The sequence below is a fragment of the Mirounga angustirostris genome, unplaced genomic scaffold (assembly GCF_029215605.1).
Source record: "Mirounga angustirostris isolate CCGP_5_RB_7025 unplaced genomic scaffold, mMirAng1.0.hap1 SCAF_10, whole genome shotgun sequence".
NCBI classification, from domain to species: Eukaryota; Metazoa; Chordata; class Mammalia; order Carnivora; family Phocidae; genus Mirounga; species Mirounga angustirostris.
Window position 1 is genome coordinate 18,234,285 of NW_026991718.1, and position 22,376 is coordinate 18,256,660.

The 22,376-nt window shown below is 45.1% G+C and overlaps 1 long non-coding RNA gene and 1 pseudogene across 7 annotated transcripts in view; one reads left to right on the forward strand and one right to left on the reverse strand.

Moving 5' to 3' along the window:
• Positions 1-22,376, reverse strand: part of LOC135361716 (uncharacterized) — a 36,928-nt gene that overhangs the window by 3,600 nt on the left and 10,952 nt on the right. For 3 of the 7 annotated variants that reach the window (XR_010405450.1, XR_010405455.1, XR_010405456.1), the window contains 3 exons: positions 18,020-18,180; positions 12,381-12,539; positions 7,015-8,997 (listed from right to left, as the gene is read on the reverse strand). This is a non-coding gene — a long non-coding RNA (uncharacterized LOC135361716). Of the gene's footprint in view, positions 1-7,014; positions 8,998-12,380; positions 12,540-18,019; positions 18,181-22,376 lie in introns of those variants that run through there. The other 4 variants (XR_010405451.1, XR_010405452.1, XR_010405453.1 and 1 more) reach the window with 4 other exon arrangements.
• LOC123850713 (U6 snRNA-associated Sm-like protein LSm1) lies at positions 12,977-13,362 on the forward strand (annotated as a pseudogene).

The following is a 22,376-nucleotide window of genomic DNA, read 5'->3' on the forward strand; positions in this document are numbered from 1 at the left end:
GTACATCAGCAGAGGGAATGCTACTGGAATCTGTGGGCTTTGGGTGATAATGATGTGTCAGTGGAGGCTCATTGAGGTACAAAGGTGCCACTCTAGTGGGGGATGTTGATAACAGGGGAAGCTATGCACATGTAGGCGCAGTAGGTATACTGGACCCCTCTGTACCTTCCACTCAATATTGCTGTGAACCTAAAACTTCTCTGAAAAAAAAAAAATCTTTATTTTTAAAAACTCTGGGAGATATCTATCAGACACTTTACAGTCATCTGAGTTCATTCATTCCCTTAGACACTTGCAGAGACCTTCGATGTTATACACTTTACCAGAACTGAGTATCAGAATTTAATTAATTTAACATAAGTGATTTAATTTTCTTTCTTCGTTCTGGCTCTTTCTTTTTACATATCTATATTTTCTCATTTTTAAAATGAACATATAATGATAATGAACCAAAGAAGAAGAACTTCAAAGCAGGCCTCCTCCACCCACCAATTCCCGCTTCCTTCTCCCCAGCTCACAGCCCAGGCTAGGCACTCTGCTTGAGAACCTTCAAGACTGCTGCTGTAGCAGGTGGACCTGGAGTTCGTGCTCTGCTCCCGGTCCTAATATCCCCTCCGAGCTCAGAGGAAGCCCTGCCTGGCCTCCCCCGGCCCCCAGAAATCCCCAGGGCTAGGACTTGGGCCACTGTGCAGGCCCCACCATCTCACTGAGGTGATACGGTTCTCCGTTCAGGTGGCACTGGAGAGGTAGCAAAGAGGATAAATGGAATTTCTGCTCAATGAGTCTTTGATAATAATAAATAAGGTCTTTTCTCCAAAGACTTGAGTCTCATTTCAATGCACAAAAGTATTCATTTAAAAAATCCTCCCCACGGACTTGGAGTAGGTGGGGATTAGTAACCATTAACCCCGTTTTGCAGATGGGGAAGCAGGACCCAGCAGGAGCCGGCACTCCCAACCACCCGCAGAGCAGGTGACCTGCCTCCCCAGCAGGCGCCCTGGCTGGAGAGCCTGTGAGCACAGCCTCGGGCTGGCACGGGAAGCACAGGCCCAGAGAGTCCCCGCATGATCCTTGAGAGTCTGTGCTGAACTCTCCACCCGTCCCCCTAACTGCTTCCTTCCTCTGACTCTGAGCTCCCCGAGCATCTGTCCTCCTAAGACTGAGCAAACTGAGGACACCTCCTTTGCCTCCCTCCCACCGAATGTGCTCGGGACAGGGCCACCCCCAGAGGCCCCAGTGCTCGGTGATTGATGCTATATGAATCAGCTGAACCCTGGCAATATAACTTCTTTGGTTCAGGCTCTTATATTTGCCAGGAGACTCCTTCCCAGGGAGGCAGACGCAACCATGTGGCTCAGAGCAGGGAGAGGACATCCTTCTCCTGCTCTGCCTTTGACTGTCAGAGCTTCCAGCCTCGGGTAACCATGGTAATCACCAGCATTACCCACAGCACTGACAGGAGCCTCAGCAGGCCAGCTCCCACTGCAGATGGTACACCAGCTTCCTGCAGCACACGGCCCCCCACTTTGTCCTCTTGCACCCCTGCTGCCTATGCCCAGGGACTATCTATGAGACCCAGGAGTCAACGCTGGAGGGAGAAAATGGACTCCAAGCCTCCCGCTCCCTTAGCAGCGCCTGGGTCAGAAGAGGTTTAGGATGCGGTCCAAAAGCTTAGTGACGATGTCAGTGGTGGCCAAGGATGAAGGCTTATTCTTGGGACACCCTGTTCATTCAGTCCTAGCCTGGCCTCTTAAGGTAGCAGCCATCAGCCGGTCACTGCAGGAAGCCAGCCCAGCCTGGACCTATAGGAGTCTCTCATGCCAGGGTTTAGGGGCATCCACAAGCCATCATGTGCTGCCCTTTACCTAAGGGCCATGCCAAGAAAGCCACAGCAGGGCTGTTCTTGCCCAAATTGGGGGTCTAACCACTCCACGGTGCCCATCCGCTCCACTAGTCCCATGTTTGAGATACTGGGAGCCAGCTCTCCTGTCTCCAGGTCTCAGACAGCAGCGACACGTCCTGCCAGCCTGGCCTCACCTCATTCCCCATCCTTTTTCCTCCCACCAGGCACTAAACTACTTTTCCAGGTGGCACAGAGCTGAGCCACTGCCCAGAACCCATGGGCCTCCCCTTTGCAGCTCTGAGGGCCAGACCAGACTCCCTACAGGGAAACTGAACTGAGGCCCCCTGCTTTTCGCAGGTCCTCAAGTGCTGAGAGCAAAGGACAGCTTCTCCTGGGACCAGAATCCCTGCCAAAGCCACCCAAGGTTTGCAAGAGGCCTGAGGCTGCATCCCCAGTTGAAGGGTTCTGCAAACTCCTGCCAAACAATGCTAAGGATTCTTGAGTCCAGCTGCTTTTGAGAAATCTTTAAGAGGAAAAGAGCAAATGAGTTTCCCAGGAACCCCCAAGCCCTGGCAGTCACCCAGGCCGGTTTGCGGCCCTGGGAGCCCAGTGCCAGGGAAGGAAAACGACGTGGCACTCCCTCTAGTGGCAAACGTCCCGCACAGAGCCCGGCAGCTCGCCAGCCAGACTTCCCTGCAGAGCGGACTCTCCCGCCGGACCCGTGGCCATCCCTTGGGAGGGGAGCGGGCACCCGCCCGCTCGGCTGTGGGGAGCAGGGGCATCTCACCGGTGCCTGAGGAAAGACCGTGCTGCAGCCAGGGAGCCCGTCCAGCCTCAAAGCCACTCCCGCCGGGGGTTCACAGCCCCATCCCCTGACCTGCCTCTGTTAGGCCAGTGCCAGTTCAGGGAGGCCGTGTGACCTGCCCCAATCTGAGCTCTCTGCAAAACACCTGCCTCTGAGCTGCTTTGCCAAGCCAAGCAGTCTCATCCTTCCAGCACTCATTAACCGCTCAGGAAGCTCCCCCTGAACAGCCCCCTGGGGGTCTCCCTCGGCCTCCAGCCCTACCCTGCTGCCGGGCCACCAGACTTGGTCCAGACGCCCCACCTACCCCTTGGGGACACTCTCTGATTCATCTCTGTGTCCCCAGCACCGCGCACAGTGACTGTCTGTGAAATTCATACAAGAATGAAGAAATAAGGGGCGCCTCTGTGGCTCCCTGCTCCAGGTCTGCTTCTCCCTCTCCCACTCCCCCTGCTTGTGTTCCCTCTCTTGCTGTGTCTCTGTCAAATAAATAAAATCTTAAAAAAAAAAAAAAAAATGAAGACATAAAACCGTATTTGCTGCGGCAAAAGGTTTCTCCACACAGAGATGATTTTTCCTGCCAGAATCCCCACAATACCCTCTCTGTGCCCAGTGAGTTATGCTGGGTCTTGACCGTGTGCAACCTTTACATATTCCTTTCCACCCTGCTCTGTTCCCAACAAAACCTAGCTCCTTGAGGATAAAGGCCATGTCCAATTTGTCTCTTGGTCAAGGTCCCCAGAAGAATCCTGAGAAAGTATTTAAGGGCGGGGGGGCGGGGAGGGAGGGAGGGGGAAGGAGAGGGGGAGGAGCTATTATCCGGGTCCAATCAAAGCTGCCGTTTGATAGAAACCCACTCTGATTGGCCTGCTCGGTCATGCGCTCATCAAAGAGCCAGGGGTGCTCTTACAGGAATTTAATCAATCTTAACAGCTTTGTTGACATATAATTCATATACTAGCACAAAGTCTGCTTCTCTCTCTCCCCCTCTCCGTGTCCCCCACCCCCTGCTCAAGCTCTCTCTCTCTAAAATAAATAAATAAATCTTTAATAAAAAGATAAGGAGCTCAGATTTTATTCTCAGTGCAACAGGGTTCAGTGAAAAGTTTTGGAGAAGAGGGTAATGGGATCCAACTCAAGTTTTTCAAACAGTGCGGCGTGCACAATGATTGGCGAGCAAGAGAAGAAGCACTAAGCCCTGGTAGGAGGCATTGGTGGACGTCCGGGGAAGGGATGCCTGCCACGGACAGGGTGAGGCAAGTCACACTGGAGAGAAGGGAGGAGATTCACTTAAATTCTGGAAGTAGAATCAACCCGCCTCGCTGATGAAAGCATAAAGAGGAGGAATCACAGACGGCTCCCAGATTTGGTTTGTGGAACTAGGTAAATGATAGAGCCATCTTCTGATATGGGGAAGAGTGGAGAAGAAAAAGAGTGTGGGGTAACATCAAGAGCTCGGTTAGAGACACCGATGGTTTAACACCCGCCCCCCCCCCCCCCCCCCCGGAGAGGTTGTTGGATAGAGGAGACAGTCCTTCCTAGAGAAGCAAATTAGGGACTGTCACAATAGAGGTGGCATTTAAAGGCACTGGGTATGGATGAGATCACCTGGGGAGATCTCTGAAGCTTCTGAAGAATTTCCTTATCCCTGTGCCTCTGGGTGCCAAAACAATAGGCCAGTTCTGCCAGTTTAGAGAAGGAAAAAACTTCGCAGATGTTTCTGGACATTTGGTGCCATGTAAATAAAATGGTTTGACTGAGCAACTTTTTCTCCAGGCAATCATGGATTTGTTTCCACCTGGCACATAGAGAAACACAAACCATTCCTGTCCCCCTGACCAGAGGAGAGCAAAGGGGCAGCCAGCCAGACCCAGGGTAGCAAGTGGGCTAGCCCCCAACATGGGGAAAATGTTCCTACCAAGCGGTCAGGTTGCATGTCGATCAATTACCACTGCAGCAGAAATGGTGTGACAACTCAACCATGACCAACCAGCAAGGCAGACAGGACTGACACTCTCTGGACTTTAGGAAAGTGGGGAGACTGGAGCTCCATGGGTCCATACTGAGTGACAAAGGGAAGGAAGACGCTTGGCCAGTTCTGACCATCCACATTTCACCCCCAACAGCCACCACCACCACCACCATCATCCTCACTCTGTTAATGGGAGACACTGGTTTTGCCCAATAAAAATCTGCAGAAACATTCCCAAGGTTTACTTTTCTAAAAACTCAGCATTGACTAAAGAATTTGCCCATTGAGGAAAGATGGTATATTTCTAGATTTCTGGGGCATAATCACACTGTTTTCATGATTTTACCAGAAAACCTAGGTGAAAAGGGAAAGCTTCTCAAGACTCCCATTCCAGAGGCAAAGATAATTTCAACTTTCACTGTTTACAAACGCAATGACTCAGCCTCTTCTCTCAGCCTTGGGGAAGTGTGGGTGGCAGGCACAGGCTAGAGAGGAGGAATTAGCAGAGTTTGTTCACATGTGGCTTTGTCCAATCATTTCTGAATGATGGGGGTGACGCGGATATAAACAAACTAGTTAGTGTCAGTTGGGGTTTAACTTACGGTGGAAAAGAAAGACACCATCATTACCCAGTTATCATGACTTATCATGACGATGAGCCAAGACCCAAAGTGGACAACACCAGAACCAAAGAGAGGAATAACCAGTCCTCATTTTCAGGGACACCAAAGAGCAAAGAAGGTTACGACTAAGGCAGGTGCAAAGTTGACAGCAAAGCATGCCCACACACATCAAAGGCCAAGTAATTCAGAATCTGACGTTGCTGGGACTCATGGGGAGACGGTGCTGGGAGGGCAAGCCACAGAGGGCAAGCTGAGAGGGTCCTGGAAGATTCAGAAGAGGAACAGATGATACACCACCAGCAGGGAATGGGCCCGAGCAAAACTCCAGCAGGGGCAGTGGGGAGACCAGTGTAGACATGACATAGAATGCAGGGGTGGGGCTCGGGCAGGCAGAGCAATAAGGTGAGTACCAGGGGGATCCAATCTGACCTGAAGCCATATGTACACATGTTACCACCCTGTGATCCCACCTGAAACCCCTCAATAGGCCCAAGTGAACTCTGTCCTGACTCCACATCCACTCTGCAAACACATGGACAAGCTGGCTTAAAGTTGTAGTGTGTTTTGTTAGAACTCAAACCTCGTCCTCCTTTGCTAAGCTTGGAATCATATAGATATTTTGGGGGAAAGAGAGAGCAGGTTAACAAATTGTGTCATTCTATCCCAAAATAAAGCCCCCCAAACCCCCCTCCCCACTCCAATTTCCCAAGATAACTGACTCTCATAAAGCCATGGCATTTATAGCCCACTATTCATTTTTATTTTAAAAGATTACAAGAGGTGCACAAATTGCAGGGTGCAGACCACCTCTGGCTCTATCTGTTTGGTGAAAAGTTTGCCCCCCAAATAACCAAAATATGTTATTTTACTTAAAAAAAAAATCTGAAGGGTGCATGTTCCAGATTCCCAGTTTGAGCGCATGTAAAAGAGAGACTCAGAAATTTAGTAAATGTGAAACCTTATCCACTTGCCAAAATTCTATTCAGAGTACTCACCAGCCCAATTTTTGGCAGACTTCTGTGTGAGGTGGGCGGGGCCCATAAGGAAAGCTGAGGGTGGAAAAGTGCCCCAAGGCCTGCGGGATGCTCCCAGGGCTGGTGGCCACATGCAGAGGGGAGGAGGCCTGGCTGTGCAGGGCTGGGGCTGTAGGGGCCTGACCCAAAGAAGGTGACCAAATTACTCTGTCCAAGGGGTTCATCAATCCATGTCGACACTGATGTTAAAAAGCACCATGATTTTTTGGAAGTGGCTTCCAATGTGATTTTGTGAATCCAGGTTTTTTTCTTTTCCCTGCATCCCTCCTGCCTGGCTAAACAATGAGGCTTGGTGCCCAGTGAAGGTGGGAAAAGGTCTCAAAGAAGTTCACAGGGGGCGCCTGGGTGGCTCAGTCGTTAAGCGTCTGCCTTTGGCTCAGGTCATGATCTCCAGGTCCTGGGATCGAGCCCCGCATCGGGCTCCCTGCTCGGCGGGGAGTCTGCTTCTCCCTCTCCCTCTGCCTCTCCGCACTGCTCCTACTCTCTCTCTCTCTATCTCTCTGTCTCAAATGAATAAATTAAAAAAAAAAAAAAAGTTCACAGAGCAGAGAAGCAAGGTACATCATAAAGAAGCTCCCAACTACCTGAAAAATGAAGTAGAACATCCTCCAATGCCAGTGGAGGGGCTGGAAAAGAGAGGGCAAAGTGTGGTGAGGAGGGTAGACATGAATTTCTGGCTCTCTTCAGAGGTTGAAACTTCTGCGGGCAGAAGAGAGACTGGTAGGGTCAGCCTGACAGGGGTGAAGGGAAATCCCCCCGCACACAGCAGCTTACTCCTGACTTCCCAGGGCTGATCTCAGGAAAACCAGTGTGCCCACAGAAAAACTGTCTCTTGCACAAGGTGTTCAGCACGGCACACGGTGGTAAATTAGGTGGTAAATTAGGCTGCGGATGTGTCCAGGTGGCCCAAGATGGCACTCCCTCCTCATCTCCTGTGGTCCAAAGAGTGTTGCGTCAGGAACTGAGAAGCTTCCTCCCGCCAAGCCCCAGGATCCATGGCCGAGCTCTGCCTGAGCCAACAACACAGGAGACAAGTCCCTCCCCCTCCCCCACCCAGCAGTGGGCACCTCATCGGTGGAGCTGGTGAGGCCAGAGGCTGCCCCCAGGACAAGTGGACAAGCATGTCAACTGGTGGACCAGCAAGCCCATCAAAGCTGGAGAAGTGAAGACATCCTGTGCCTGGGCACCCTCCTAAGAAAGTGGGCAGGAGGAGGAAGGGGAGAAGAGCCCATTGGGGGAGGGGGGAGTCACAGACCTGAAGGAGAGTATATACTTTAATTGGTTTATTTACTGGGGTGTGGGGAGGGGCACCCTTCAGGCCAGAAGAAATCATGCTACCTTCGGTTGTCAAGGTTAAAGACTGCTCGTGCTGGTGGTAGTGTTTGTGTTTTTGTTACCATTGCTGTTTTTCCTGCCGCCAGAAGGAAAGCAAGATGAGACTAGTTCTGGAAAAATGTTTTACAGCGACATTTTCCTGCACGTGCTCCTATTTGGCAATAGCATTTCAGCGCCTTCGCCACCCACAGTGTCTAAAGGACCTATTACGGATGGGCACGCATGGCAGCAGAAATCTCAGGACTGTGCCACCTGGCAAAGTCCCATCTGTGGCAGCACCTTCGTCCTAGCCTGGGCCCAGCTGTGTTGAAGGAGGACTCTACCAGCAGCCGAGGGCACAAGCACGGAGCCCAGCCCTTCCCAGAGCAGCCTGCAGGGGCCAGGAAGGACGTCCAGCACCAGCCAAGCATTCGGCTCAAGGAGAAGTGGGGTTCCAGGCAGGGAAACTAGAACTGACTCCAGTTTATAATCTGGAGAGACTTGCTAAAGTTTCTGTGGGACAACAGCAACTCAGGGGGTCATTTCCGAGGGGACGTTCACAGCAAGATAACTTCAGCAGTAGCGCCCACCCACTGAGCCAGGCTGGACTCCCAGGAACAGAGGCTGCTGATTTCCCAGAGGTGACAGCCCCCTCTGCTCTCCCCTTCCCCAATCTCCCACTGATGTGATGAGATAACATAATGCATTCAAAAGCACGTCGTCAACTGCAAAGTGCTATACAAAAGCTGGCATAATTATTCATATTAGCCCTGGGTTTTTTTCTTTTTCCAGTATTTGTGCACTGATAAATCATAAAAGACTTCCTGCCTGAGCCTTTTCCCTTCTTTCTTTGCCTGTGAACTCCTCAGTCCTACAAAGTGAGTCCTTTTATTGGAGATGTTTTTCATTAAAATGGACAAACAGCTCCTGCCTGTCTCAGTACTGGGGCCATGGGAGGCCTCTGTCAGTACCTGCCTTGTGGGACGGAACAGGACTGGAAGGAATGCCACCCCATACTGATGTGGAAAAGAGGGGGTGAGCAGTGTGACCACAAGCCAGCATTTAAGGAGGCTACAGTTCATTGTTTGCATGTGAACCTCATCCCTGGAGGGTTTTCAGTCTTCCAGAGGGCAGCAGTCACTTCTTCTGTATCTCTTAAATCTACCGGTGTCCTTCCCAAGGCTCCAGCCTTGTTCAGGAAAAGAGTGCTTGGCTGATGCATTAGTCATTGCTCAATAGCCGAAATGCTCATTAAATCCATAAATCAGTGCCTGGGCTCCAAGCCCAGATCTTGTAGGGGAGACGCTAGAGTAAAGGGCAGGAGGCCTGAGTTCTGGTTCTTAACGGCCACACGTTTCAGGTGGGACTTTGGAAAAGTCCCCTCCCTGTTTGGACTATAGTTTCTTCATCTGTAAACACAAGAAAGTGGATAAAAGAGTTTTTGAGTGTGTGAACCCACATTTTATGATTCCATCTATCCCCCTGCTCTCCTGGACAACACAAACAAGACAAAACTGGATAAAATAATCTCCGACAATTTAGCAAAAGGAATAGCCCTATTCTTAATGAGATTCAAATGAGGTTAAGACTGATTTTTATTAGATTTTGCAGTTATTTAATGCTATTAGAATATTGTTGATAGGATGGTTAAAAATTGTGAGTGAAATGTAAGTAAATGATTCATTTAAATCTGGATCTAAAAATATAATAGAGCCAACAGAAGGACCCAGAGTGTGGTCAAGCAGGGGAGCCAGGGGGTGGCAGGAAAATGGGTCCAGAGCTGCAGAGAGTGCACCGTGAGCTTGCCACATGCAGCCTCAAGAATGAGAACGGGGAGGGGGGTGGGAGGATGGGTTAGCCTGGTGGTGGGTATGGAGGAGGGCACATTCTGCATGGAGCACTGGGTGTTATGCACAAACAATGAATCATGGAACACTTCATCTAAAACTAATGATGTAATGTATGGAGATTAACATAAGAATAAAAAAAAATACCTAAAAAAAAAAAAAGAATGAGAACAAAGAACAAGTGATGAATCCGAGCCCTTGAACTCTGACGATAACCGGTACATGTGTACCTCTAAGTTACATGGAATCAGAATTTTCAAAAACTTGCAACAAAGTTAATACTAAAATCATAATCTGCCTAGCTTAACTTTGAATCTTTGATGATGTGAAATGTTCTGCTTTGACTTTAAATTATTGTGGCACATGCAGATTTACACATACACACACACACACACACGCACATTCCTGAATAACAAGAGCACAGGACTGAGCTACTTCCCAGACTCTGCCATGAGAAGTCATAGCATAACATTTGGAACATGGTGGGGGGGGGGGGGTGCTCAGTTCCACAAGCATTAGCAATGATGTGATGATGATGATGATGATGATGATGATGATGATGTGATGATGATGATGATGTAATGATGATGATGATGATGTGATGATGATGATATGATGATGATGATGTGATGATGATGATGATGTGATGATGGTGATGATGATGATGATGTGATGATGATATGATGATGATGATGGCTATGATCACAACAATAACAAGAAAAATACAGAGGCCATGTAACAGGGAGATCTCGCCTGGGCTAGAAGTTAGTAGTCCCTCCTGGAGGGAGTGATGTCTCAGCAAGCAAAGAGGAAAGAAGGACCCCCACTTCCACCTGCAGGCAGACCAGTGTGGCTACCAATTAGCTGCCAGCAGAAACTGCCATGGGTGTGATTCTGTTTGTTGGGTGCTCCTCCCAGCAACTGTCTCTATCCAAGCTTTGGACTTCACCCCATCTTGTAGCATTTCTAGCCTCACTTCACCTCTCCGGACCTGAATCTCAGCAATGCTGAATATGTGCTCCCCTGGAAGCTGCTTTTAAAAATAAGTCTTTGAGGTAAGTTTGTCTCTTTCTCTAATAGCAACACATTTAACCATGAGCAGTCCTATGAAGTTAGCAGAATTAGCATCCTCACTGAACATGGAAAGAGGCTGGGGCAGGCAAGAACTGGATACTGCATGCTCTTTTAAAGAAGAGGAAACTGAGGCATAGGAAGGAAAGTACCTTGCCCGCATTCATATAACCTGAAGCAAGTGGCAGGGCTGTGGTAAATCCAATTCTGTCTGTCCCCTGAGACTATGTGTGACAATAGTGTCTCATTCTCAACACACTTTATTTTGAGGGTTTGAGGCTCGCCCACGAAGCTGTGAGCTCTACAAAGTCAGACACATCACCTGTGTTGTTCACTGCTCTAGGCCTTAGCACAGTACTTGGCGAGGGGATTGAGTAGGGCCTCACCTCACCGTTGACTGAACAAATAAAAGAGCGAATGAATTCTGTCTACTTCAGGAGGTGCTAAAGGAAATGAAGGCGAATGTGTTTCGGTGGTGCTTATATTATACATATAGGAAGGGAAAAGACGTTTGAAGTATGGTTTTTAGCAACTCAGTTAGTTGGGATGTAAACAAGAAACAGCAAGCCCTCCAAGTATGCGTACACAGGGTATTTCATAACACTGAGTGGTGTTCCACGTGACAGAGAGGCTGGGAAGGCAACGGCAGATGGTAAGGTGCCCTAAAGATGAGTGCAACAGGAAACGACTGTCATCCTTCAGCTGGAGGGACAGAGAAGAGCCATGGAATTAGCTGAGCTGGGGGTGGGGGTCACTCAGCAGAGGCTGAGAACCACAGTAAGTCAGTCACTGAGAAGGTGGGGCCATGGAACTTGCAGGCTCTGCCAAGGACTCAGTCAACTCAAGACAAAGGGGAAGGGAGAGAAATGCACTGGCTTCTCCCTTCTTCTTGCCTTCAATCTTCCTCCAGTGCCTCTCTTTGACCAAATGCAAGAAGAGCCCTCTGACAGGGGAGCCTGGAAAAGTAGCCAACATGGGTCAGCATCCCCTGATACAGAGCTGGTCAGGGGAGGGAGGAAACAGGCTCTGGGGCAGCACAGGGACTAATCCTACACGGAAGATGGTAAAACTATCTCTGGGCAAAGGAGGGGTTATTTATTTATTTCTTACAAGATGGAAGATTCAGGAGGAACAGGAGGGAGACATTTGGAACAAGCCTGAGAAACAACCACCTCTCGATGTGGAATTCCTGGCTGAGATAGTTGAATGGTGCAGGTTTTGGGGGCTGGGTGTAGTGGAAGATGTTTGCTTTCATTTGGTCATTCACACAAGGGTGCGGCTCCCTGGGAAGCCAGCTACCCAGGGCCCCAGCTTGTCCATTCAGCCCCCAGGCCCCAGAGAAAATGGCCCCTCAACCAAGAGACTAGCTGACTTAGGAGAGTGAGTTCTATGGTCTAAGGATCCATTGTTCAGATCAGTCTAAGTGTCCGATCGTTCCAAAAAGGATTCCCCAATCAAAGCATAGAAGACAGACTGACCACCAGAGCTGCAAGGACCCTATGAGCCTGCCTGGTCCTATGCTACTCCCCACCCCTACCTCATATTCTAAATAAAGTAATTGAGGGCCAGGGATTGAAAGAGGCTTCAACCATGGTCATATTGCAACATAACAACAGAGTCAGAATATCACCTCAGGTCAGGATTTCCAGAGGGGCCAAAGGAGGCATGATGTATAGTGAGTGTGTGTGTGTCTCTCTGTGTGTGTGTGTGTGTGTGTGTAAGTTTGAAAAGGAATGCCTCACAACAATATAAAATGAAAGATGGTAAACTATTTCATAGAGAATCAGTGTTGAAGTAAACTGAGTGATCTGATTGAGAATGATCATACTTGGCACATTAATCCCAATTTTAAAATACAAAATAGTTTGGGGCACCTGGGTGGTTCAGTTGGTTAAGCGTCCGGCTCTTGATTTTGGCTCAAGTTGTGGTCTCAAGGTCATGAGATCGAGCCTCACTTCAGGCTCCATGCCCACCTCGGGCTCCACACTCAGCTGGGAGTCTGCTGGTCCCTCTCCTTCTGCTCCTCTCTCTCTCTCAAATAAATAAATAAATAAAATCTTTTCAAAAATACAAAATCATTAATACTTACAAATTACATTCAATAGAGTTTAATAATTTGTTGTTGAAGGTGTTGAAGAAACCAAAAGACCTTGCCAGCCCTCAGTTGGGGATGTCTCAAAAAGATGCAGGAGATAGAGCTAAATGTGCAATGGCCCTGGGACATGTCCTGGAAACCACTTTTAAAAATAAATCTCTAGAAGCATTTCCAGCAGAGCTCGGCTGCTGAGAGCCAGGACAGACATGCTGTTCCTGGTCCAGGTTCCTGTCCGGGTCCTGCCCAGGCAGCGACTGCAGTAGAAGGAAGGAGGTGTTGGATGTGCTGGCCCACTGCTGAGAAAATGGCCCCTCAACCAAGAGACTAGCTGACTTAGGAGAGTGAGTTCTCTCCTAAGCCCTATCTCAGCTCAGAATGAACTCTATGCCTGGCACCACCAGCCTCATCGAGGACATTGACAAGAAGCACTTGGTCCTAATTCAAGATGGAAGGACGCTTATCGGTTTTATAAGAAGCATTGATCAATTTGCTAATTTGGTGCTACATCAGACTGTGGAGCCTACTCATGCGGTCAAAAAATACAGTGATATACCTCAAGGGATTTTTGTGGTCAGAGGAGGAAATGTGGTCCTACTAGGGGAGATAGTTTTGGAAAGGAGAGTGACACACCCCACCAGCAAGCATCTGTTGAAGAAATCCTAGAAGAACAAAGGGCAGAACAGCAGACCAAGCTGGAAGTTCAAGCTCTGTAGGATCGGGGTCTCTCCACTCCTCAAGCAGATACCTTTGATGAGGATTAGGTCAATTGCTGAGAGGCCATTGCTCTTGGGGAGCAGGGGTTATCACTGAACGAAAGTGACATCCTGGTCACCTCACACATTTGACTAGAGACTGTAGAGTTTTGAAAAGTCATTTTTATTTTGAATTCTTTCACACGTGCAACATGAAAAATCACGTGTCCTTTTTTTCCCCCTTATTAATGGCAAAATCATTGTTCGGAAAGAACAGTGGCATAGTCTCCTTTCACACATCGCTGTGGAGCCAGCAACTACTTTAGATTGCTCTTCTTGTGCCAAATTAGTGTTTACAGGAGACATTCTTCATTTACTTGTAAATAAAATATGAATCTCAAAACTCAAAAATGAATAAACAAACAAATCAATCTCTGGAGACTTTGGCCAAGAGCAACTATAAAAGCTAAATATGGTACATAAAATAACTGTTAAAAGTCACCAGAGAGTAAAAGCAGCCAGGACTTTAGAGCCCAAGGTTCTGGAGAAAAGGGAAATGCAATGAGTAAAACCCAAATTTCTTTCATGTTTTCCCTTCTAGGCATTTGCCAGTTCTCAGGGGGTATCAATGAGATAGAGGAGAAACATTGGCCTAGAACCGTAGCAGCCTAGGTGGTCTGAGAAGCCAAAAATTGAAGTGCAAATCTACCAAAGCAGCGAGAACATAGGGAACTCTTATCCTGGAGAAAGAGCCTAAATAGATATAAGCCAGGCATTCTGCATTTGATTTCCCCTAAAGGAATTGTTTCATTCCTAAGCTTTCCACATGATAGGCAAACGGCCAAGAAACTAAGCAGTAAACAGCTTCTAAAAGGTTGAAAAACCAGCCAGAGTTTGAGCAGCCTCAAAGTGCTAAGGAGAAAAAATATTGATGTCCAGGGGCCACCAAGGAGGAGAAATTTCAGTAAATAACCTAGGTTCTTATTGAGACAGATGAAGAGGATATTATCCTAAGAGATGAGACAAACCAGGCAAAGACCAGCCCTCACAAAGCCTAAAATCCAACCTCAAAAATCTCAATTTCTGACAGGATTGAGGTGTTCTGTCTGCTAGGAAAAAAAAAAAAAAAAATCCTCTCCAATGGAAGGCAAAATTATTCAGAGCCTCAACAATTCTTCATTCCCAATATCCAGTATTCAATCAAAACTTATGCAGCATGCTAGGAAATAAAAAGAAAAGATAAAAGAAATTTAAAAAGAGAGATAGAGGGAGAGACTATAGAAAAACATATAGATGACCTAGATACTGTAGTTATCAAAGACTATAAACCTAGGATTAATGTTCAAACAAATAGATGGAAAGATAGAAACCTAGGACTGAGAAATATGATAACTAAAATTAAGGATTCAATAAACAGGTAATAGGTAGGTTTAACAGCAAATTAGACACAACAGAAAAGAGGATTAGTAAGTTGGAAAATAGGTCAGTAGAAAAATAATCAAACTGAAAGAGAAGAAAAAAGATTAAACACATGTACACATAAAGAGAGACAGAGAAAGAAAAAGAAACAGGGAAAAGAGCATAAGAGACACAGTGAAAAGAACCAACATATGTGGAATTTGAATCCCAGAAGAGAGGAAACGGACCAGAATCAGTATTCGAAGAGATAAAAAGCAAGAATATACATTCAAGTAGCACCGACAAACTCAAACATATAAAATCAAAGAAAAGTACACAAAGGCACATTATGCTAAAGCTTCAAAAAAAAAAGATAAAAAGAAAAATCTTAAGGTAGCCAGAGGAGGAAAAAAATTCAAAAGGTGCAATAAAAAGACCCACTCTACACAAACAATAGAAGCTGGAAGCCTATAAAATGACAGAGCTAAAAGGCTGACAGTCTGTCAGTCTAGAATTCTACATCCACTGGAAATACCCTTAAAAATGAGTATGAAAAAAATTTCAAGCAAATAAAAAATTAGAAAATGTATTATCAACAGACACATATTAAAAAACATACTAAAGGAAGTTATTCTGATAACATGATCCTACTTGGGAGAATAGTAATGCAGAAAGCAATAGATAGCACCAGAAATGGTAAATAGAAGAGCAAATCAAAATGAGTATTAACTCTTTAAAACTGTAGATAATGTCTTGTGGGATTTCAAATACATAGAGAAGTAAAATACACGACCAAAATAGCATAAAACGAAGAATGGAACTGGGTAAATGGAATTAAGTTGTTGTAAGGTCCATGTATTGTCTAGGAAGTAGTAAAATTATTAATTGAAGAATAGATTCTGTGAAGGCATATGGTATATCTTTAGCAGAGTTTGGCAAACTATCACCCACATCCAAATCCAGCCTACAGCCTATTTTATACAGCTTGGGAGCTAAGAATTGTTTTGCATTTTTAGAGAATAGTTGAAGGAGGAGGAGGGAGATGAGAGAGGGGGAAGAGGGAGTCAGTATCCCTCTACACCTAAAATATTTACTGTCTGTCTCTCCACAGAAAAAGTATGCCAACCCCTGCCCTAGGGTAACACTAAATAAATAATAATAGAATTTATAACTAACACACTAGTAGAAGAAGGAATTAGAATAATGAAAAGCACTTTATTAAAAGAAGGCAGTGGAAATAAAAGAAGAACAAAAACCAGATCGAGCAAATTTAAAACAAATAAGATGATAGAATTAACAACAAAAAATCAGGAATTTGATAAATGTAAGTGGGATCAATTATCCAATTAAAATTAAAAGACTATCAGACTGGTAAAAACAACACAAAACAGCAAGACCCAACTATATGCTGCTTACATCAGATGGACACATAAATGTTGAAAGTCAATATGCCACAGAAAGACTAACCAAAAGAAAGCTGGCTTATCTATATTGTTATCAGACAAAGCAAGACTTTAAGGCAAGAAGTATTTCCAAAGATAAAGTGGAGCATTTCACAATAACAAAAATTTGATTCAGCAGCAAGATTTAATAATCTGAAATGTGTATGCATCTAAAAACAAAACTTAAAACATGCAGAGCCCAAACAGAACTAAAAGGAAAAACAAGTAAATCCAATAGCATAGTTGAAGATTTCAAATCCATTTTCAGCAACTGATAGACTAATCAGACAATGAATCAGTAACGATAAAGGGGACTTCAACAACATGAGAAACAAATTTGACCTCGCCAGCATAGGTAGAACACTGAACCCAACAAAAACAGGATGACATTATTTTCAAGTGTGCATGGGATATTTAACAAAATAGACCATATTCCGAATCATAATGCAGATTTCAATAAATTGCAAAGGGTTGAAATTTAAACAGAGTATGTCCTTTTAATCAAGTGTGAAAAAAAAATCCTAAATATGAAACACTTTAAAAATCCTCAAATGTTTGGAAATTACTAAATAACACTTCTAAATAACCTATGATTCAACAACTAAATCAGAAATTAGAAATTTCCATGGAAATTAGAAAATGCTCTGAACTGGATAATAATGATGAAGCAACACGTCAAAAATTTGTAGCACAGCACTTCAACTAGGCTTAAGGGAACAATTCATATCCTTAAATGTATATTTTAGAAAAAAAAAGAATAGCAGAAAATCAGTGATCTAATGACTACCTCAAGGAGTTAGAAAAGAACACCAAATTTAAGGCAAATAAACTAGAAGGAAAGAAATAATAAAGATATAAGCAACAGATGAAATAGAAAAAATATAGAATAGAGAAAAACCAACTAAGCCCAAAACAGAGTCTTTGAAAAGACTAATAAAATTTACAAATCCCGGGCGCCTGGGTGGCTCAGTCGTTAAGCGTCTGCCTTCGGCTCAGGTCATGATCCCAGGGTCCTGCGATCGAGTCCCACATCAGGCTCCCTGCTCGGCAGGAAGCCTGCTTCTCCCTCTCCCGCTCCCCCTGCTTGTGTTCCTGCTCTCGCTATCTCTCTCTCTGTCAAATAAATAAATAAAAATCTAAAAAAAAAAAAAAAATTTACAAATCCCTAGAAAGATTGATCAAGGAAAAAATGGAACACATTATTAATACCACTAATGAGAAAAGGTGTCATCACTAGAAATTCATACAAATATCAAAGAGACAATGAGAAGATGTTATGAATAACTTTGTGCCAATAAATTTTATAATTTAGATGAAATGGACAAATTCTGTTTTAAAAAATCATAACCTGAAAGTATTGACTCTAGAAGAATTATAAAGTCTTAATTATCCTATTTACTAAAACCAAACACTGCATTCCCATGACCTAGCAATTCTACTTTAATAGATATGGCTACCTAGATGCATGGAAAGATGTGTGAAAAATGTTCACAGGGACACTTTCCCTAGTAGATAAAAACTAGAAACTACCCAAATGTCCCTCAATAGTAGAAAGGCTAACTATATCATGGTTACAATGGAATATTATATACAAGAGTGTAAAAACTGAATAGGCAACAACATGGATGAATTTCACAGACACTAATGTTGAGTGAAAAAAGTTAGATACAAAAAGATACATACAGTAGTTCTCCTTTATCTGCAGGGGATATGTTCCAAGACCCCCAGTGGATGCCTAAAACCATGGATAGTACCAAATCTACATATAGTATGTTTCTTTTCCTATACATACATAATGAAAAGTTATGTGAATGTGGTCTCTCTCTCTCTCACACACACACACATACACACACGCAATACAAAATAGCTTATTGTATTGTACTCACCCTTCTTCTTGTGATGATTGATATGAGATAATAAAATGATACATAATAAGATGAAGTGAGGTGGGATGCCAGCATTGTGATGTAGCATTCAGCTATTATTGACCTTCTAAGACTATGTCAGAGGGATTATCTGCTTCCAGACCCCAGGTGAGCATGGGCAACTGAAACCACAGAAAGCAAAGCCTCAGAAAGCAAAACCATGGATAAGAGGGTGGGGGGTGGGGCATCTCCTGAACTGTGTCATTCCATTTATATGGCAAAACGGATCTATTTTCGATAGAACACAGATGTTGACTACTCTATGGAGATAATGTTGGGCAGGGCATACAGGAGGCTTTAGGAGTGTGTGCAGTGTTCTCTATCTTGATCAGAGTATGTTCACTAGGTGAAAATGTATCAGGAAGCATCCTCCATATTGTGTACTTCTCTGAATGTGTAATGACTTCACTTTTTAAACTTACAAATAAATACTAAGTAAGCCTCTGATGCAATTTTGTTTCTGGGACTTTGTCTCTTTCTAACAAAAAGCAGACAGCAGTATAATATTTAACCCCCAATATACTCTCACAAATAGAACTTGAGAGCATTTTAAGAGCTTCCAACCTAAGATCATGCTTTTCCTATACCTTTATTGGAAGAATGATTTCTCTTCTGCTTGGGAATAAACAATTCTCTATATTTGATGGGTCTACAGCATAACAAGGACAGAATGTAAGATTAGAAGAAAAGGGGTTTACCCTATCCTATAAGTCTATCAGAGGGATCAGCCCATGAAAGGAAAGGCATGCCTAATGGAGGGGCCAGTGACCGATTCTGAACTTTCTAACTATTGGGCTTGCAAAAATGGGTATTTACAATGGAACCATCCAAGCATTCAATATTCAGTGTACTCTTCACCCCTAGAGGATTGGATGACTGAAGGGTGCCTTTCACACCAGAGGGGTGGACAATTTTGCAGAACGATGGGATTCACCAGACAAGTCCTCCCACAAAATAGGGATTTCTGGAGAGGAAAGAAAATCTCACTGGAAACAAATTAAAAAAGTAAAAAGATAAAGCTGTTTTTGCCATGGTAACTAAGGTTTGCCCATACCTAGATTTATTTCCTTGACTGAAGTGGCTTTGTGGGTGTAAGTGATTTTTGAAGAGCAAATTAAAAAGACTTTTTATAAGTCCCAGTAGACAACAACATAGTATTAGCTAATGGCACTTGCCATCTCTAAAATAATTACTTTTGTAATAATCTGTTTATTAATGAGGTGATCTACAAAGTGGATAATAGTTTCTTAAGATTTCAGGCACAGGATTCTTCTTTCCAGTTCATTTTGCTTTTTTTGCAAAAGTACACCATGAAGTAACTCAAAATTTGCTGACAGATTTTAAGTACAATAATTTCAGAAATGCATGTTCAAGCAGGTTGAATAAACCCATATTTCTTGTATTGTGCCCTTAAATTATTCCCTCTGGTGATGGAAATGTTCTAAAATTGCTTGTGGTTGATGGTTGCACATCTCTGTAAATTTACCAAAATTGATTGAATTGCACACTTAAAATGGGTAAATGTTATGGTCTATAAATTATAACTCAATAAAGCTGTTTTGGGGGAAAAAAGCAATTGGACATTTAAAAAATTATTTCCTGTTTCCACTCTTTTGTCAGAGGAATGTTGAGCGTTGAGAAGGGAACATTCTGGGGAAAGATGGCAACTATACAAAAGGTAGATGCAAGACGGAGAAAAGAAGATCCAAGAGTCCTAGTGGCCACAAGCTAAACAAAGAACACAAGTGAGCAGCAGAATGTTACTTTTAAGAAATCAAGCCTCCTATTGGGAAATGTTCTAAAAGCAGCACTTTCTTGTCCTAAGGCCAGAGTTCTGGCAGAAAAACAGGGTCCTGGGTACTCCCAAACGCAGCACTTCTTCACTTGCTACTCCTGCTAATTCCTTTTATCTTTGTTAATTACCACTCTGTGTAGTCCTTGGGTTACTGTTCCTGCTACTTCCTTTTATCTTCATTAATTACCACCTTGTTTATTCCTTATGTTGTCTGGTAAAGCCTAGCACCCACAGGCATGTGGACTGGACCTCTATGAGGGCAGGAACTGTGTTGTATTCCTCCTTGGATCCAGGGTCAGTGAAAACCCCAGCCAGTGCCAGGCACAAAATAGGTATTTAGTAAGAACAGTTTCTGCCTTTCCAGCCCAGTGTACAAACAAGTTGTCCAAAACCTTTCCTTCTAGACTCTAAGGTGCCCAATCAATACCACCCTTATAGTATAAACTTGATGAAAGTTGCCATGGCACTGCCACATGGACGATCTAGAAACAACCTGCCCGGAGGGCCAGCTGGATCCCAGCAGTTGAACTGGAGCTGAACTCCACCGACTGGAGGCCCTTCCCCCCTCTGCAGCCATCCAGCCCCTGCTCAGCATCCCAGTCAGTTCACGGCCTCTGCCCCCAGCCAAGCCTTTCCTGCACCCAGTGGACTCTCTTGCTGGAAAACAGTTCCAGGTGTCATTGGGGACCCCCTCCCCAACAGGTGCCCAAGCCTCTCTCCAACGAGGCTGGGCTCAGTTCCCACCCAGGGCCCAGGCCAGCCCAGCTGAGCACAGTGAGAACTGGGCTACAAGTGGAGTTCCTGATGGTCAACAGGGAGCATATGAGAAGGATGACCAGAGAAAGACATCACAGGCTCATTGTCACACTCATTGTCCCAGAGCAGCAGCCAGTCACAGAGCCGGGACGAGAACCCAGGGCCCTCGACTTTGGGCCCAGTCTCTGCCATGGGTTGGTCAGGCTCTGAGCCTCAGGGTCTCATCTGTAAACAGGGCACTGGCTTGTCTCTCTCTCAGTTTTGCCATGGGAGACAAGGCTGTGGATATTCAGATGCTGGAAGAAACATCCCAGCACAGAAGGCCTGCGCAGGAGATGCCTCCAGTGCTCACCTCTGCAGGGCCTGAGCGCCAGTTTCGGGGGCAGCAGATTTCAGCCAAACGCGGCCGCGTTTGCACCTGTCCTGGGACCTAAATGCCTCCGTCGCAGAGGTGCTCCTGATGCCTTGCTGAATCACGAGGTTTCTAACCTGAGTTTTGGGGAATCTCTTTACACTCTCCCTGACAACGCTGTTACTTTGGGTTAAAAACAAACTTTTGCAGCTGTGTAACCTTTAGTCGACAAAGATTGTCAGATCTGAATTCAGAAAATAACACTGTTCCAAACTCCTGTAGCTGAGAAAGCCCAAGGTGACAAAATCCAGGAGGGGGAATTGCTGTGAGCGGGGGATGCTGAAGGGAAAGCAAGGGAAGCTAGTTACATTTCATACTAGCTGGAAATGTCTGACTTCTGTGACATTTTGGAAAAACAAGCTGCAATAATGTCACCACTAAATTAACACCATTAAAGAAAAGTAATTATTAGTGTTGAGAATTATGGGCTCTAAGAATAATACTACATACAGTACAGCATCAGAGTGGTTAAAATCCCAGCTTCTAGAGTCAGCCCCTAGTTCGAATCTCCGCCGCCCTGTTTTACCCTGGCACGGTGTATCACTCAACCTTCCCGCAGTTCTGATTCTCCATCTGTTAAGTGGAAATAATGCCCAAACCATCAAGATAGTGAGGGAACAAATTAAATGAGACCATATACAAAGGGCTTGTAGTCGACAGAATAATAACCCCCCCACACAAGATGTCATTGTCCCATTCCCCCAAACCCATGAATATGGTAGCTTACATGGCAAAAGGAACTCTACAGATGTGATTAAGCTAAGGACCCAGAGATGGGGAGTTGAATTTAGATTATCTGGGTGAGCCCAATATAATATAACCACAAGAGTCCTTCAGAGAGGGAGGTAAGAGGATCAAGATCAGAAGAGATACGTTACCAGAAGCAGAGAGAAAGATAGATAGAAGAGTAGACAGAGATTTGCAGATTCTACACTAACTTTAAAGATGCAGGAAGGGGCCAAAAGCCGAGCAAGCCAGATGGGCTCCTGAAGCCAACAAAGGCAAGAGAAAGGATCCTCCCCTAGAGCCTCCAGAAGGAATGCAGCCCAACAGACAACTTGATTCTGGACTTCTGACCTCCAGAACTGAGAGATAATACATTTGTATTGTTTTAAGCCTCTAATTTTGTAGTAATTTGTTACGTCAGCAAAAGGGACCTAACACAGGGCTTTTGAGCCCACTTAGCACTGGGCCTGGCACATTTTAAGTTCTCAAAAAATGACAGCTGGTAATAGTAGTTATTAATATGTGGAGGGACTTCATGATTTTTCTGTGGCGAAACACCTTTCATCCCTCCCATGATGTCCCACTGAGGGACTTTCTCTCTCCACTCGGTCATGGTCCATCGACAGGCG